The 16,473-nt window shown below is 40.4% G+C and overlaps 7 non-coding genes across 7 annotated transcripts; all 7 read right to left on the reverse strand.

Moving 5' to 3' along the window:
- Positions 1 to 1,772: 1,772 nt before the first annotated feature.
- On the reverse strand, positions 1,773 to 1,881 carry LOC146460247 (U6 spliceosomal RNA). Its single transcript, XR_014857728.1, has one exon. It is a non-coding gene; the product is annotated as a U6 spliceosomal RNA (small nuclear RNA).
- A 2,072-nt stretch (positions 1,882 to 3,953) lies between these two features.
- Positions 3,954 to 4,062, reverse strand: LOC146460248 (U6 spliceosomal RNA). The gene has a single exon (XR_014857729.1). It is a non-coding gene; the product is annotated as a U6 spliceosomal RNA (small nuclear RNA).
- A 2,084-nt stretch (positions 4,063 to 6,146) lies between these two features.
- LOC146460249 (U6 spliceosomal RNA) lies at positions 6,147 to 6,255 on the reverse strand. Its single transcript, XR_014857731.1, has one exon. It is a non-coding gene; the product is annotated as a U6 spliceosomal RNA (small nuclear RNA).
- A 2,076-nt stretch (positions 6,256 to 8,331) lies between these two features.
- On the reverse strand, positions 8,332 to 8,440 carry LOC146460250 (U6 spliceosomal RNA). Its single transcript, XR_014857732.1, has one exon. It is a non-coding gene; the product is annotated as a U6 spliceosomal RNA (small nuclear RNA).
- A 2,072-nt stretch (positions 8,441 to 10,512) lies between these two features.
- LOC146460251 (U6 spliceosomal RNA) lies at positions 10,513 to 10,621 on the reverse strand. Its single transcript, XR_014857733.1, has one exon. It is a non-coding gene; the product is annotated as a U6 spliceosomal RNA (small nuclear RNA).
- A 2,076-nt stretch (positions 10,622 to 12,697) lies between these two features.
- Positions 12,698 to 12,806, reverse strand: LOC146460252 (U6 spliceosomal RNA). The gene has a single exon (XR_014857734.1). It is a non-coding gene; the product is annotated as a U6 spliceosomal RNA (small nuclear RNA).
- A 2,084-nt stretch (positions 12,807 to 14,890) lies between these two features.
- On the reverse strand, positions 14,891 to 14,999 carry LOC146460253 (U6 spliceosomal RNA). The gene has a single exon (XR_014857735.1). It is a non-coding gene; the product is annotated as a U6 spliceosomal RNA (small nuclear RNA).
- Positions 15,000 to 16,473: the final 1,474 nt, after the last annotated feature.

The following is a 16,473-nucleotide window of genomic DNA, read 5'->3' on the forward strand; positions in this document are numbered from 1 at the left end:
GACTGGTTTTGATAAATATATATTCAAGATTTCATTAAAAAAAATCTACCGACATTGTTTTTAATAATGCCTAGAAAAGCCATTAAAATGAAGGGTTTTTAATCAAAGTCGTATAGTTTAATGGGCTAATGTCTCCGTGTACTGTAGTTTTTGAATATGCGAGACCTGTTCAGTGGGTACGGGAGTCAGAAAACATGATGAAACTTCGGAGCGTTTATTAACGAACAAAAGAATTGCTCTTCAGATGCCTTATCAGGTAAATCTTGGTGCGTCTTCTTTTCCATCTTCTGTGTGACTACAACCTGAGAAAAGCAAATTTAAGATTTATGGAGGACGTGCGGAACCGATGACTGACCGGCTGCCGGTTTGTGCCCGTGGAACACCGTACCAACCAATTTAAGAGTTCGACCACACTGATTTACGCACAAAACGAGTCAGAATTATACATCGCGAATTATGATAAAATAGCGAGAATTTTCATATGAGCTTTTCCTATTTATTGCCACTGAGCATGTGGCCTGGTGCGTTTGCTTTACTCAGGAGCCGCTTGTTTCGGGGGGGCCTTGGCTTAGCTTTTTCCGTTGAACTCAGTTTTGAGGTTTGATCATCAGGTTCAGCTTTTTCTTATCAACTTAAAGGTAACAGCCGTGTGGTAATTTTTGTGAAAAAAGATCGTCTTTTTCTACCCTAGCCTTTTACACTCGTAGTTGTAACACGGAACAGGCACTTTCCTCCCAAAACGTTTGCATGACGTCGCCTTCGATGCTGCGATGTCACATTTCAGCGGTATCATGTGATGGACGTGCGCTCTGTGTCACAATTTTCAAAATGGCGGCCTTGTGTGCGCTTTTGGGATGGAGAATTTTCAATACCTCACCCTATATACTGCTGATGAATGCGGGATACTTCATTTTGGAAACAGAACTTTGTGAAATGGCCAGGTCTCTTCTTTACAGGTTTTACAAAGGTACGCCAAGAAATTTTACGCAAGTGTCTAAGCTGAAGCTCTGTATAGCGTGTTGTATACCTTCGTATACCGATGATCACATTTTGCAACTTACTCTTAGGTTTTTTTTGTTTTCGTTTTTATTTTAACTTTACCTGACTATTTGTGGCTTTTAGTCTAAACGTGCACTTACGAGTTTTTCTGCGCTTTTGCTTAATTGACCTTGTGTGTGCTGTCGGCCTTTGTCTAAAGCTTTACTTCTGATTGTGGGCCTGTCTAAACACAGGCGGCCCAAGCTCTAGCCGTGAGCGATGATCATCTTGCGTATTAGCGGTCACGGCGCAAATATAAGAGTTTGTATGGGAATATTTACGATCGGGTTTTTAGGAGTTAGAAATACTGGAAAGTTCTCAATGAAAATAAGATACCTTGCTTGTGTGGTGTACGTATGACTTATTGTCTGTTTGCTTCTTTTGTTGATTTGAGGCCACTTTAACGAGTTGTAACTTCCTAGGTTTCCTACTTTTCCCGCCTTTTTTGTTTTGTTTTGTTTTTTTTTTGTTTGTTTGTTTGTTTGTTTGTTTGTTTGTTTGTTTGTTTGTTTGTTTGTTTGCAACCGGGCATGTGGTCATGAGAAGTTACCAAGTTTCAACAGGAAAGGAGCGGGAGAGCCTGCCACCAGTACTTGTCAACCATGAAGTAAGTTCGTAGCAACGCCAAGCCTGGATGCTCACTGGACGATGCTTTAATGACAAGCTTCTCACATAATTGCTCAAAATAATGGACTGGTGAAACCGAGAGAGGTTCAGTTATAACCAAAAAGCAAAAAAATTTGGAACGCTTCACGAATTTGCGTGTCATCCTTGCGCAGGGGCCATGCTAATCTTCTCTGTATCGTTCCAATTTTAGTATATGTGCTGCCGTTAAGCAAGCACGTTTATAGTTAGGTTTACGTTTCCTATATATAAGACAGAGCAGGAAAATGCGCGGGCTTGTGGGATTAGTTTCGACATGCCTGCAGGGCTCGTTGAATAATGTGCCCACGCGCGCATGCGTAGAAGTGAAGGAAACACGTCGTTCACTTAGTCATAAACAACTGTTTGTAATACGTCGGGAGACTTTTCAGACTTTTTCCAAACTTTTTACTTTCAATCGTAGTTAGTTAAAATAACTTGATGAACTGATAAACGGTTTGAAAGTGACCTTGAACTCTGTTTGAGTTTATGTACTGATAGTATTAAAAACATGACTGGTTTTGATAAATATATATTCAAGATTTCATTAAAAAAAATCTACCGACATTGTTTTTAATAATGCCTAGAAAAGCCATTAAAATGAAGGGTTTTTAATCAAAGTCGTATAGTTTAATGGGCTAATGTCTCCGTGTACTGTAGTTTTTGAATATGCGAGACCTGTTCAGTGGGTACGGGAGTCAGAAAACATGATGAAACTTCGGAGCGTTTATTAACGAACAAAAGAATTGCTCTTCAGATGCCTTATCAGGTAAATCTTGGTGCGTCTTCTTTTCCATCTTCTGTGTGACTACAACCTGAGAAAAGCAAATTTAAGATTTATGGAGGACGTGCGGAACCGATGACTGACCGGCTGCCGGTTTGTGCCCGTGGAACACCGTACCAACCAATTTAAGAGTTCGACCACACTGATTTACGCACAAAACGAGTCAGAATTATACATCGCGAATTATGATAAAATAGCGAGAATTTTCATATGAGCTTTTCCTATTTATTGCCACTGAGCATGTGGCCTGGTGCGTTTGCTTTACTCAGGAGCCGCTTGTTTCGGGGGGGCCTTGGCTTAGCTTTTTCCGTTGAACTCAGTTTTGAGGTTTGATCATCAGGTTCAGCTTTTTCTTATCAACTTAAAGGTAACAGCCGTGTGGTAATTTTTGTGAAAAAAGATCGTCTTTTTCTACCCTAGCCTTTTACACTCGTAGTTGTAACACGGAACAGGCACTTTCCTCCCAAAACGTTTGCATGACGTCGCCTTCGATGCTGCGATGTCACATTTCAGCGGTATCATGTGATGGACGTGCGCTCTGTGTCACAATTTTCAAAATGGCGGCCTTGTGTGCGCTTTTGGGATGGAGAATTTTCAATACCTCACCCTATATACTGCTGATGAATGCGGGATACTTCATTTTGGAAACAGAACTTTGTGAAATGGCCAGGTCTCTTCTTTACAGGTTTTACAAAGGTACGCCAAGAAATTTTACGCAAGTGTTTAAGCTGAAGCTCTGTATAGCGTGTTGTATACCTTCGTATACCGATGATCACATTTTGCAACTTACTCTTAGGTTTTTTTTGTTTTCGTTTTTATTTTAACTTTACCTGACTATTTGTGGCTTTTAGTCTAAACGTGCACTTACGAGTTTTTCTGCGCTTTTGCTTAATTGACCTTGTGTGTGCTGTCGGCCTTTGTCTAAAGCTTTACTTCTGATTGTGGGCCTGTCTAAACACAGGCGGCCCAAGCTCTAGCCGTGAGCGATGATCATCTTGCGTATTAGCGGTCACGGCGCAAATATAAGAGTTTGTATGGGAATATTTACGATCGGGTTTTTAGGAGTTAGAAATACTGGAAAGTTCTCAATGAAAATAAGATACCTTGCTTGTGTGGTGTACGTATGACTTATTGTCTGTTTGCTTCTTTTGTTGATTTGAGGCCACTTTAACGAGTTGTAACTTCCTAGGTTTCCTACTTTTCCCGCCTTTTTTGTTTTGTTTTGTTTTTTTTTTGTTTGTTTGTTTGTTTGTTTGTTTGTTTGTTTGTTTGTTTGCAACCGGGCATGTGGTCATGAGAAGTTACCAAGTTTCAACAGGAAAGGAGCGGGAGAGCCTGCCACCAGTACTTGTCAACCATGAAGTAAGTTCGTAGCAACGCCAAGCCTGGATGCTCACTGGACGATGCTTTAATGACAAGCTTCTCACATAATTGCTCAAAATAATGGACTGGTGAAACCGAGAGAGGTTCAGTTATAACCAAAAAGCAAAAAAATTTGGAACGCTTCACGAATTTGCGTGTCATCCTTGCGCAGGGGCCATGCTAATCTTCTCTGTATCGTTCCAATTTTAGTATATGTGCTGCCGTTAAGCAAGCACGTTTATAGTTAGGTTTACGTTTCCTATATATAAGACAGAGCAGGAAAATGCGCGGGCTTGTGGGATTAGTTTCGACATGCCTGCAGGGCTCGTTGAATAATGTGCCCACGCGCGCATGCGTAGAAGTGAAGGAAACACGTCGTTCACTTAGTCATAAACAACTGTTTGTAATACGTCGGGAGACTTTTCAGACTTTTTCCAAACTTTTTACTTTCAATCGTAGTTAGTTAAAATAACTTGATGAACTGATAAACGGTTTGAAAGTGACCTTGAACTCTGTTTGAGTTTATGTACTGATAGTATTAAAAACATGACTGGTTTTGATAAATATATATTCAAGATTTCATTAAAAAAAATCTACCGACATTGTTTTTAATAATGCCTAGAAAAGCCATTAAAATGAAGGGTTTTTAATCAAAGTCGTATAGTTTAATGGGCTAATGTCTCCGTGTACTGTAGTTTTTGAATATGCGAGACCTGTTCAGTGGGTACGGGAGTCAGAAAACATGATGAAACTTCGGAGCGTTTATTAACGAACAAAAGAATTGCTCTTCAGATGCCTTATCAGGTAAATCTTGGTGCGTCTTCTTTTCCATCTTCTGTGTGACTACAACCTGAGAAAAGCAAATTTAAGATTTATGGAGGACGTGCGGAACCGATGACTGACCGGCTGCCGGTTTGTGCCCGTGGAACACCGTACCAACCAATTTAAGAGTTCGACCACACTGATTTACGCACAAAACGAGTCAGAATTATACATCGCGAATTATGATAAAATAGCGAGAATTTTCATATGAGCTTTTCCTATTTATTGCCACTGAGCATGTGGCCTGGTGCGTTTGCTTTACTCAGGAGCCGCTTGTTTCGGGGGGGCCTTGGCTTAGCTTTTTCCGTTGAACTCAGTTTTGAGGTTTGATCATCAGGTTCAGCTTTTTCTTATCAACTTAAAGGTAACAGCCGTGTGGTAATTTTTGTGAAAAAAGATCGTCTTTTTCTACCCTAGCCTTTTACACTCGTAGTTGTAACACGGAACAGGCACTTTCCTCCCAAAACGTTTGCATGACGTCGCCTTCGATGCTGCGATGTCACATTTCAGCGGTATCATGTGATGGACGTGCGCTCTGTGTCACAATTTTCAAAATGGCGGCCTTGTGTGCGCTTTTGGGATGGAGAATTTTCAATACCTCACCCTATATACTGCTGATGAATGCGGGATACTTCATTTTGGAAACAGAACTTTGTGAAATGGCCAGGTCTCTTCTTTACAGGTTTTACAAAGGTACGCCAAGAAATTTTACGCAAGTGTCTAAGCTGAAGCTCTGTATAGCGTGTTGTATACCTTCGTATACCGATGATCACATTTTGCAACTTACTCTTAGGTTTTTTTTGTTTTCGTTTTTATTTTAACTTTACCTGACTATTTGTGGCTTTTAGTCTAAACGTGCACTTACGAGTTTTTCTGCGCTTTTGCTTAATTGACCTTGTGTGTGCTGTCGGCCTTTGTCTAAAGCTTTACTTCTGATTGTGGGCCTGTCTAAACACAGGCGGCCCAAGCTCTAGCCGTGAGCGATGATCATCTTGCGTATTAGCGGTCACGGCGCAAATATAAGAGTTTGTATGGGAATATTTACGATCGGGTTTTTAGGAGTTAGAAATACTGGAAAGTTCTCAATGAAAATAAGATACCTTGCTTGTGTGGTGTACGTATGACTTATTGTCTGTTTGCTTCTTTTGTTGATTTGAGGCCACTTTAACGAGTTGTAACTTCCTAGGTTTCCTACTTTTCCCGCCTTTTTTGTTTTGTTTTGTTTTTTTTTTGTTTGTTTGTTTGTTTGTTTGTTTGTTTGTTTGTTTGTTTGTTTGTTTGTTTGCAACCGGGCATGTGGTCATGAGAAGTTACCAAGTTTCAACAGGAAAGGAGCGGGAGAGCCTGCCACCAGTACTTGTCAACCATGAAGTAAGTTCGTAGCAACGCCAAGCCTGGATGCTCACTGGACGATGCTTTAATGACAAGCTTCTCACATAATTGCTCAAAATAATGGACTGGTGAAACCGAGAGAGGTTCAGTTATAACCAAAAAGCAAAAAAATTTGGAACGCTTCACGAATTTGCGTGTCATCCTTGCGCAGGGGCCATGCTAATCTTCTCTGTATCGTTCCAATTTTAGTATATGTGCTGCCGTTAAGCAAGCACGTTTATAGTTAGGTTTACGTTTCCTATATATAAGACAGAGCAGGAAAATGCGCGGGCTTGTGGGATTAGTTTCGACATGCCTGCAGGGCTCGTTGAATAATGTGCCCACGCGCGCATGCGTAGAAGTGAAGGAAACACGTCGTTCACTTAGTCATAAACAACTGTTTGTAATACGTCGGGAGACTTTTCAGACTTTTTCCAAACTTTTTACTTTCAATCGTAGTTAGTTAAAATAACTTGATGAACTGATAAACGGTTTGAAAGTGACCTTGAACTCTGTTTGAGTTTATGTACTGATAGTATTAAAAACATGACTGGTTTTGATAAATATATATTCAAGATTTCATTAAAAAAAATCTACCGACATTGTTTTTAATAATGCCTAGAAAAGCCATTAAAATGAAGGGTTTTTAATCAAAGTCGTATAGTTTAATGGGCTAATGTCTCCGTGTACTGTAGTTTTTGAATATGCGAGACCTGTTCAGTGGGTACGGGAGTCAGAAAACATGATGAAACTTCGGAGCGTTTATTAACGAACAAAAGAATTGCTCTTCAGATGCCTTATCAGGTAAATCTTGGTGCGTCTTCTTTTCCATCTTCTGTGTGACTACAACCTGAGAAAAGCAAATTTAAGATTTATGGAGGACGTGCGGAACCGATGACTGACCGGCTGCCGGTTTGTGCCCGTGGAACACCGTACCAACCAATTTAAGAGTTCGACCACACTGATTTACGCACAAAACGAGTCAGAATTATACATCGCGAATTATGATAAAATAGCGAGAATTTTCATATGAGCTTTTCCTATTTATTGCCACTGAGCATGTGGCCTGGTGCGTTTGCTTTACTCAGGAGCCGCTTGTTTCGGGGGGTCCTTGGCTTAGCTTTTTCCGTTGAACTCAGTTTTGAGGTTTGATCATCAGGTTCAGCTTTTTCTTATCAACTTAAAGGTAACAGCCGTGTGGTAATTTTTGTGAAAAAAGATCGTCTTTTTCTACCCTAGCCTTTTACACTCGTAGTTGTAACACGGAACAGGCACTTTCCTCCCAAAACGTTTGCATGACGTCGCCTTCGATGCTGCGATGTCACATTTCAGCGGTATCATGTGATGGACGTGCGCTCTGTGTCACAATTTTCAAAATGGCGGCCTTGTGTGCGCTTTTGGGATGGAGAATTTTCAATACCTCACCCTATATACTGCTGATGAATGCGGGATACTTCATTTTGGAAACAGAACTTTGTGAAATGGCCAGGTCTCTTCTTTACAGGTTTTACAAAGGTACGCCAAGAAATTTTACGCAAGTGTTTAAGCTGAAGCTCTGTATAGCGTGTTGTATACCTTCGTATACCGATGATCACATTTTGCAACTTACTCTTAGGTTTTTTTTGTTTTCGTTTTTATTTTAACTTTACCTGACTATTTGTGGCTTTTAGTCTAAACGTGCACTTACGAGTTTTTCTGCGCTTTTGCTTAATTGACCTTGTGTGTGCTGTCGGCCTTTGTCTAAAGCTTTACTTCTGATTGTGGGCCTGTCTAAACACAGGCGGCCCAAGCTCTAGCCGTGAGCGATGATCATCTTGCGTATTAGCGGTCACGGCGCAAATATAAGAGTTTGTATGGGAATATTTACGATCGGGTTTTTAGGAGTTAGAAATACTGGAAAGTTCTCAATGAAAATAAGATACCTTGCTTGTGTGGTGTACGTATGACTTATTGTCTGTTTGCTTCTTTTGTTGATTTGAGGCCACTTTAACGAGTTGTAACTTCCTAGGTTTCCTACTTTTCCCGCCTTTTTTGTTTTGTTTTGTTTTTTTTTTGTTTGTTTGTTTGTTTGTTTGTTTGTTTGTTTGTTTGTTTGTTTGCAACCGGGCATGTGGTCATGAGAAGTTACCAAGTTTCAACAGGAAAGGAGCGGGAGAGCCTGCCACCAGTACTTGTCAACCATGAAGTAAGTTCGTAGCAACGCCAAGCCTGGATGCTCACTGGACGATGCTTTAATGACAAGCTTCTCACATAATTGCTCAAAATAATGGACTGGTGAAACCGAGAGAGGTTCAGTTATAACCAAAAAGCAAAAAAATTTGGAACGCTTCACGAATTTGCGTGTCATCCTTGCGCAGGGGCCATGCTAATCTTCTCTGTATCGTTCCAATTTTAGTATATGTGCTGCCGTTAAGCAAGCACGTTTATAGTTAGGTTTACGTTTCCTATATATAAGACAGAGCAGGAAAATGCGCGGGCTTGTGGGATTAGTTTCGACATGCCTGCAGGGCTCGTTGAATAATGTGCCCACGCGCGCATGCGTAGAAGTGAAGGAAACACGTCGTTCACTTAGTCATAAACAACTGTTTGTAATACGTCGGGAGACTTTTCAGACTTTTTCCAAACTTTTTACTTTCAATCGTAGTTAGTTAAAATAACTTGATGAACTGATAAACGGTTTGAAAGTGACCTTGAACTCTGTTTGAGTTTATGTACTGATAGTATTAAAAACATGACTGGTTTTGATAAATATATATTCAAGATTTCATTAAAAAAAATCTACCGACATTGTTTTTAATAATGCCTAGAAAAGCCATTAAAATGAAGGGTTTTTAATCAAAGTCGTATAGTTTAATGGGCTAATGTCTCCGTGTACTGTAGTTTTTGAATATGCGAGACCTGTTCAGTGGGTACGGGAGTCAGAAAACATGATGAAACTTCGGAGCGTTTATTAACGAACAAAAGAATTGCTCTTCAGATGCCTTATCAGGTAAATCTTGGTGCGTCTTCTTTTCCATCTTCTGTGTGACTACAACCTGAGAAAAGCAAATTTAAGATTTATGGAGGACGTGCGGAACCGATGACTGACCGGCTGCCGGTTTGTGCCCGTGGAACACCGTACCAACCAATTTAAGAGTTCGACCACACTGATTTACGCACAAAACGAGTCAGAATTATACATCGCGAATTATGATAAAATAGCGAGAATTTTCATATGAGCTTTTCCTATTTATTGCCACTGAGCATGTGGCCTGGTGCGTTTGCTTTACTCAGGAGCCGCTTGTTTCGGGGGGGCCTTGGCCTAGCTTTTTCCGTTGAACTCAGTTTTGAGGTTTGATCATCAGGTTCAGCTTTTTCTTATCAACTTAAAGGTAACAGCCGTGTGGTAATTTTTGTGAAAAAAGATCGTCTTTTTCTACCCTAGCCTTTTACACTCGTAGTTGTAACACGGAACAGGCACTTTCCTCCCAAAACGTTTGCATGACGTCGCCTTCGATGCTGCGATGTCACATTTCAGCGGTATCATGTGATGGACGTGCGCTCTGTGTCACAATTTTCAAAATGGCGGCCTTGTGTGCGCTTTTGGGATGGAGAATTTTCAATACCTCACCCTATATACTGCTGATGAATGCGGGATACTTCATTTTGGAAACAGAACTTTGTGAAATGGCCAGGTCTCTTCTTTACAGGTTTTACAAAGGTACGCCAAGAAATTTTACGCAAGTGTCTAAGCTGAAGCTCTGTATAGCGTGTTGTATACCTTCGTATACCGATGATCACATTTTGCAACTTACTCTTAGGTTTTTTTTGTTTTCGTTTTTATTTTAACTTTACCTGACTATTTGTGGCTTTTAGTCTAAACGTGCACTTACGAGTTTTTCTGCGCTTTTGCTTAATTGACCTTGTGTGTGCTGTCGGCCTTTGTCTAAAGCTTTACTTCTGATTGTGGGCCTGTCTAAACACAGGCGGCCCAAGCTCTAGCCGTGAGCGATGATCATCTTGCGTATTAGCGGTCACGGCGCAAATATAAGAGTTTGTATGGGAATATTTACGATCGGGTTTTTAGGAGTTAGAAATACTGGAAAGTTCTCAATGAAAATAAGATACCTTGCTTGTGTGGTGTACGTATGACTTATTGTCTGTTTGCTTCTTTTGTTGATTTGAGGCCACTTTAACGAGTTGTAACTTCCTAGGTTTCCTACTTTTCCCGCCTTTTTTGTTTTGTTTTGTTTTTTTTTTGTTTGTTTGTTTGTTTGTTTGTTTGTTTGTTTGTTTGTTTGCAACCGGGCATGTGGTCATGAGAAGTTACCAAGTTTCAACAGGAAAGGAGCGGGAGAGCCTGCCACCAGTACTTGTCAACCATGAAGTAAGTTCGTAGCAACGCCAAGCCTGGATGCTCACTGGACGATGCTTTAATGACAAGCTTCTCACATAATTGCTCAAAATAATGGACTGGTGAAACCGAGAGAGGTTCAGTTATAACCAAAAAGCAAAAAAATTTGGAACGCTTCACGAATTTGCGTGTCATCCTTGCGCAGGGGCCATGCTAATCTTCTCTGTATCGTTCCAATTTTAGTATATGTGCTGCCGTTAAGCAAGCACGTTTATAGTTAGGTTTACGTTTCCTATATATAAGACAGAGCAGGAAAATGCGCGGGCTTGTGGGATTAGTTTCGACATGCCTGCAGGGCTCGTTGAATAATGTGCCCACGCGCGCATGCGTAGAAGTGAAGGAAACACGTCGTTCACTTAGTCATAAACAACTGTTTGTAATACGTCGGGAGACTTTTCAGACTTTTTCCAAACTTTTTACTTTCAATCGTAGTTAGTTAAAATAACTTGATGAACTGATAAACGGTTTGAAAGTGACCTTGAACTCTGTTTGAGTTTATGTACTGATAGTATTAAAAACATGACTGGTTTTGATAAATATATATTCAAGATTTCATTAAAAAAAATCTACCGACATTGTTTTTAATAATGCCTAGAAAAGCCATTAAAATGAAGGGTTTTTAATCAAAGTCGTATAGTTTAATGGGCTAATGTCTCCGTGTACTGTAGTTTTTGAATATGCGAGACCTGTTCAGTGGGTACGGGAGTCAGAAAACATGATGAAACTTCGGAGCGTTTATTAACGAACAAAAGAATTGCTCTTCAGATGCCTTATCAGGTAAATCTTGGTGCGTCTTCTTTTCCATCTTCTGTGTGACTACAACCTGAGAAAAGCAAATTTAAGATTTATGGAGGACGTGCGGAACCGATGACTGACCGGCTGCCGGTTTGTGCCCGTGGAACACCGTACCAACCAATTTAAGAGTTCGACCACACTGATTTACGCACAAAACGAGTCAGAATTATACATCGCGAATTATGATAAAATAGCGAGAATTTTCATATGAGCTTTTCCTATTTATTGCCACTGAGCATGTGGCCTGGTGCGTTTGCTTTACTCAGGAGCCGCTTGTTTCGGGGGGGCCTTGGCTTAGCTTTTTCCGTTGAACTCAGTTTTGAGGTTTGATCATCAGGTTCAGCTTTTTCTTATCAACTTAAAGGTAACAGCCGTGTGGTAATTTTTGTGAAAAAAGATCGTCTTTTTCTACCCTAGCCTTTTACACTCGTAGTTGTAACACGGAACAGGCACTTTCCTCCCAAAACGTTTGCATGACGTCGCCTTCGATGCTGCGATGTCACATTTCAGCGGTATCATGTGATGGACGTGCGCTCTGTGTCACAATTTTCAAAATGGCGGCCTTGTGTGCGCTTTTGGGATGGAGAATTTTCAATACCTCACCCTATATACTGCTGATGAATGCGGGATACTTCATTTTGGAAACAGAACTTTGTGAAATGGCCAGGTCTCTTCTTTACAGGTTTTACAAAGGTACGCCAAGAAATTTTACGCAAGTGTCTAAGCTGAAGCTCTGTATAGCGTGTTGTATACCTTCGTATACCGATGATCACATTTTGCAACTTACTCTTAGGTTTTTTTTGTTTTCGTTTTTATTTTAACTTTACCTGACTATTTGTGGCTTTTAGTCTAAACGTGCACTTACGAGTTTTTCTGCGCTTTTGCTTAATTGACCTTGTGTGTGCTGTCGGCCTTTGTCTAAAGCTTTACTTCTGATTGTGGGCCTGTCTAAACACAGGCGGCCCAAGCTCTAGCCGTGAGCGATGATCATCTTGCGTATTAGCGGTCACGGCGCAAATATAAGAGTTTGTATGGGAATATTTACGATCGGGTTTTTAGGAGTTAGAAATACTGGAAAGTTCTCAATGAAAATAAGATACCTTGCTTGTGTGGTGTACGTATGACTTATTGTCTGTTTGCTTCTTTTGTTGATTTGAGGCCACTTTAACGAGTTGTAACTTCCTAGGTTTCCTACTTTTCCCGCCTTTTTTGTTTTGTTTTGTTTTTTTTTTGTTTGTTTGTTTGTTTGTTTGTTTGTTTGTTTGTTTGTTTGTTTGCAACCGGGCATGTGGTCATGAGAAGTTACCAAGTTTCAACAGGAAAGGAGCGGGAGAGCCTGCCACCAGTACTTGTCAACCATGAAGTAAGTTCGTAGCAACGCCAAGCCTAGATGCTCACTGGACGATGCTTTAATGACAAGCTTCTCACATAATTGCTCAAAATAATGGACTGGTGAAACCGAGAGAGGTTCAGTTATAACCAAAAAGCAAAAAAATTTGGAACGCTTCACGAATTTGCGTGTCATCCTTGCGCAGGGGCCATGCTAATCTTCTCTGTATCGTTCCAATTTTAGTATATGTGCTGCCGTTAAGCAAGCACGTTTATAGTTAGGTTTACGTTTCCTATATATAAGACAGAGCAGGAAAATGCGCGGGCTTGTGGGATTAGTTTCGACATGCCTGCAGGGCTCGTTGAATAATGTGCCCACGCGCGCATGCGTAGAAGTGAAGGAAACACGTCGTTCACTTAGTCATAAACAACTGTTTGTAATACGTCGGGAGACTTTTCAGACTTTTTCCAAACTTTTTACTTTCAATCGTAGTTAGTTAAAATAACTTGATGAACTGATAAACGGTTTGAAAGTGACCTTGAACTCTGTTTGAGTTTATGTACTGATAGTATTAAAAACATGACTGGTTTTGATAAATATATATTCAAGATTTCATTAAAAAAAATCTACCGACATTGTTTTTAATAATGCCTAGAAAAGCCATTAAAATGAAGGGTTTTTAATCAAAGTCGTATAGTTTAATGGGCTAATGTCTCCGTGTACTGTAGTTTTTGAATATGCGAGACCTGTTCAGTGGGTACGGGAGTCAGAAAACATGATGAAACTTCGGAGCGTTTATTAACGAACAAAAGAATTGCTCTTCAGATGCCTTATCAGGTAAATCTTGGTGCGTCTTCTTTTCCATCTTCTGTGTGACTACAACCTGAGAAAAGCAAATTTAAGATTTATGGAGGACGTGCGGAACCGATGACTGACCGGCTGCCGGTTTGTGCCCGTGGAACACCGTACCAACCAATTTAAGAGTTCGACCACACTGATTTACGCACAAAACGAGTCAGAATTATACATCGCGAATTATGATAAAATAGCGAGAATTTTCATATGAGCTTTTCCTATTTATTGCCACTGAGCATGTGGCCTGGTGCGTTTGCTTTACTCAGGAGCCGCTTGTTTCGGGGGGGCCTTGGCTTAGCTTTTTCCGTTGAACTCAGTTTTGAGGTTTGATCATCAGGTTCAGCTTTTTCTTATCAACTTAAAGGTAACAGCCGTGTGGTAATTTTTGTGAAAAAAGATCGTCTTTTTCTACCCTAGCCTTTTACACTCGTAGTTGTAACACGGAACAGGCACTTTCCTCCCAAAACGTTTGCATGACGTCGCCTTCGATGCTGCGATGTCACATTTCAGCGGTATCATGTGATGGACGTGCGCTCTGTGTCACAATTTTCAAAATGGCGGCCTTGTGTGCGCTTTTGGGATGGAGAATTTTCAATACCTCACCCTATATACTGCTGATGAATGCGGGATACTTCATTTTGGAAACAGAACTTTGTGAAATGGCCAGGTCTCTTCTTTACAGGTTTTACAAAGGTACGCCAAGAAATTTTACGCAAGTGTCTAAGCTGAAGCTCTGTATAGCGTGTTGTATACCTTCGTATACCGATGATCACATTTTGCAACTTACTCTTAGGTTTTTTTTGTTTTCGTTTTTATTTTAACTTTACCTGACTATTTGTGGCTTTTAGTCTAAACGTGCACTTACGAGTTTTTCTGCGCTTTTGCTTAATTGACCTTGTGTGTGCTGTCGGCCTTTGTCTAAAGCTTTACTTCTGATTGTGGGCCTGTCTAAACACAGGCGGCCCAAGCTCTAGCCGTGAGCGATGATCATCTTGCGTATTAGCGGTCACGGCGCAAATATAAGAGTTTGTATGGGAATATTTACGATCAGGTTTTTAGGAGTTAGAAATACTGGAAAGTTCTCAATGAAAATAAGATACCTTGCTTGTGTGGTGTACGTATGACTTATTGTCTGTTTGCTTCTTTTGTTGATTTGAGGCCACTTTAACGAGTTGTAACTTCCTAGGTTTCCTACTTTTCCCGCCTTTTTTGTTTTGTTTTGTTTTTTTTTTGTTTGTTTGTTTGTTTGTTTGTTTGTTTGTTTGTTTGTTTGTTTGTTTGTTTGCAACCGGGCATGTGGTCATGAGAAGTTACCAAGTTTCAACAGGAAAGGAGCGGGAGAGCCTGCCACCAGTACTTGTCAACCATGAAGTAAGTTCGTAGCAACGCCAAGCCTGGATGCTCACTGGACGATGCTTTAATGACAAGCTTCTCACATAATTGCTCAAAATAATGGACTGGTGAAACCGAGAGAGGTTCAGTTATAACCAAAAAGCAAAAAAATTTGGAACGCTTCACGAATTTGCGTGTCATCCTTGCGCAGGGGCCATGCTAATCTTCTCTGTATCGTTCCAATTTTAGTATATGTGCTGCCGTTAAGCAAGCACGTTTATAGTTAGGTTTACGTTTCCTATATATAAGACAGAGCAGGAAAATGCGCGGGCTTGTGGGATTAGTTTCGACATGCCTGCAGGGCTCGTTGAATAATGTGCCCACGCGCGCATGCGTAGAAGTGAAGGAAACACGTCGTTCACTTAGTCATAAACAACTGTTTGTAATACGTCGGGAGACTTTTCAGACTTTTTCCAAACTTTTTACTTTCAATCGTAGTTAGTTAAAATAACTTGATGAACTGATAAACGGTTTGAAAGTGACCTTGAACTCTGTTTGAGTTTATGTACTGATAGTATTAAAAACATGACTGGTTTTGATAAATATATATTCAAGATTTCATTAAAAAAAATCTACCGACATTGTTTTTAATAATGCCTAGAAAAGCCATTAAAATGAAGGGTTTTTAATCAAAGTCGTATAGTTTAATGGGCTAATGTCTCCGTGTACTGTAGTTTTTGAATATGCGAGACCTGTTCAGTGGGTACGGGAGTCAGAAAACATGATGAAACTTCGGAGCGTTTATTAACGAACAAAAGAATTGCTCTTCAGATGCCTTATCAGGTAAATCTTGGTGCGTCTTCTTTTCCATCTTCTGTGTGACTACAACCTGAGAAAAGCAAATTTAAGATTTATGGAGGACGTGCGGAACCGATGACTGACCGGCTGCCGGTTTGTGCCCGTGGAACACCGTACCAACCAATTTAAGAGTTCGACCACACTGATTTACGCACAAAACGAGTCAGAATTATACATCGCGAATTATGATAAAATAGCGAGAATTTTCATATGAGCTTTTCCTATTTATTGCCACTGAGCATGTGGCCTGGTGCGTTTGCTTTACTCAGGAGCCGCTTGTTTCGGGGGGGCCTTGGCTTAGCTTTTTCCGTTGAACTCAGTTTTGAGGTTTGATCATCAGGTTCAGCTTTTTCTTATCAACTTAAAGGTAACAGCCGTGTGGTAATTTTTGTGAAAAAAGATCGTCTTTTTCTACCCTAGCCTTTTACACTCGTAGTTGTAACACGGAACAGGCACTTTCCTCCCAAAACGTTTGCATGACGTCGCCTTCGATGCTGCGATGTCACATTTCAGCGGTATCATGTGATGGACGTGCGCTCTGTGTCACAATTTTCAAAATGGCGGCCTTGTGTGCGCTTTTGGGATGGAGAATTTTCAATACCTCACCCTATATACTGCTGATGAATGCGGGATACTTCATTTTGGAAACAGAACTTTGTGAAATGGCCAGGTCTCTTCTTTACAGGTTTTACAAAGGTACGCCAAGAAATTTTACGCAAGTGTCTAAGCTGAAGCTCTGTATAGCGTGTTGTATACCTTCGTATACCGATGATCACATTTTGCAACTTACTCTTAGGTTTTTTTTGTTTTCGTTTTTATTTTAACTTTACCTGACTATTTGTGGCTTTTAGTCTAAACGTGCACTTACGAGTTTTTCTGCGCTTTTGCTTA

The sequence above is a fragment of the Pavona decussata genome, unplaced genomic scaffold, assembly GCF_977016875.1.
Source record: "Pavona decussata unplaced genomic scaffold, jaPavDecu1.1 SCAFFOLD_214, whole genome shotgun sequence".
Lineage (NCBI taxonomy): Eukaryota > Metazoa > Cnidaria > Anthozoa > Scleractinia > Agariciidae > Pavona > Pavona decussata.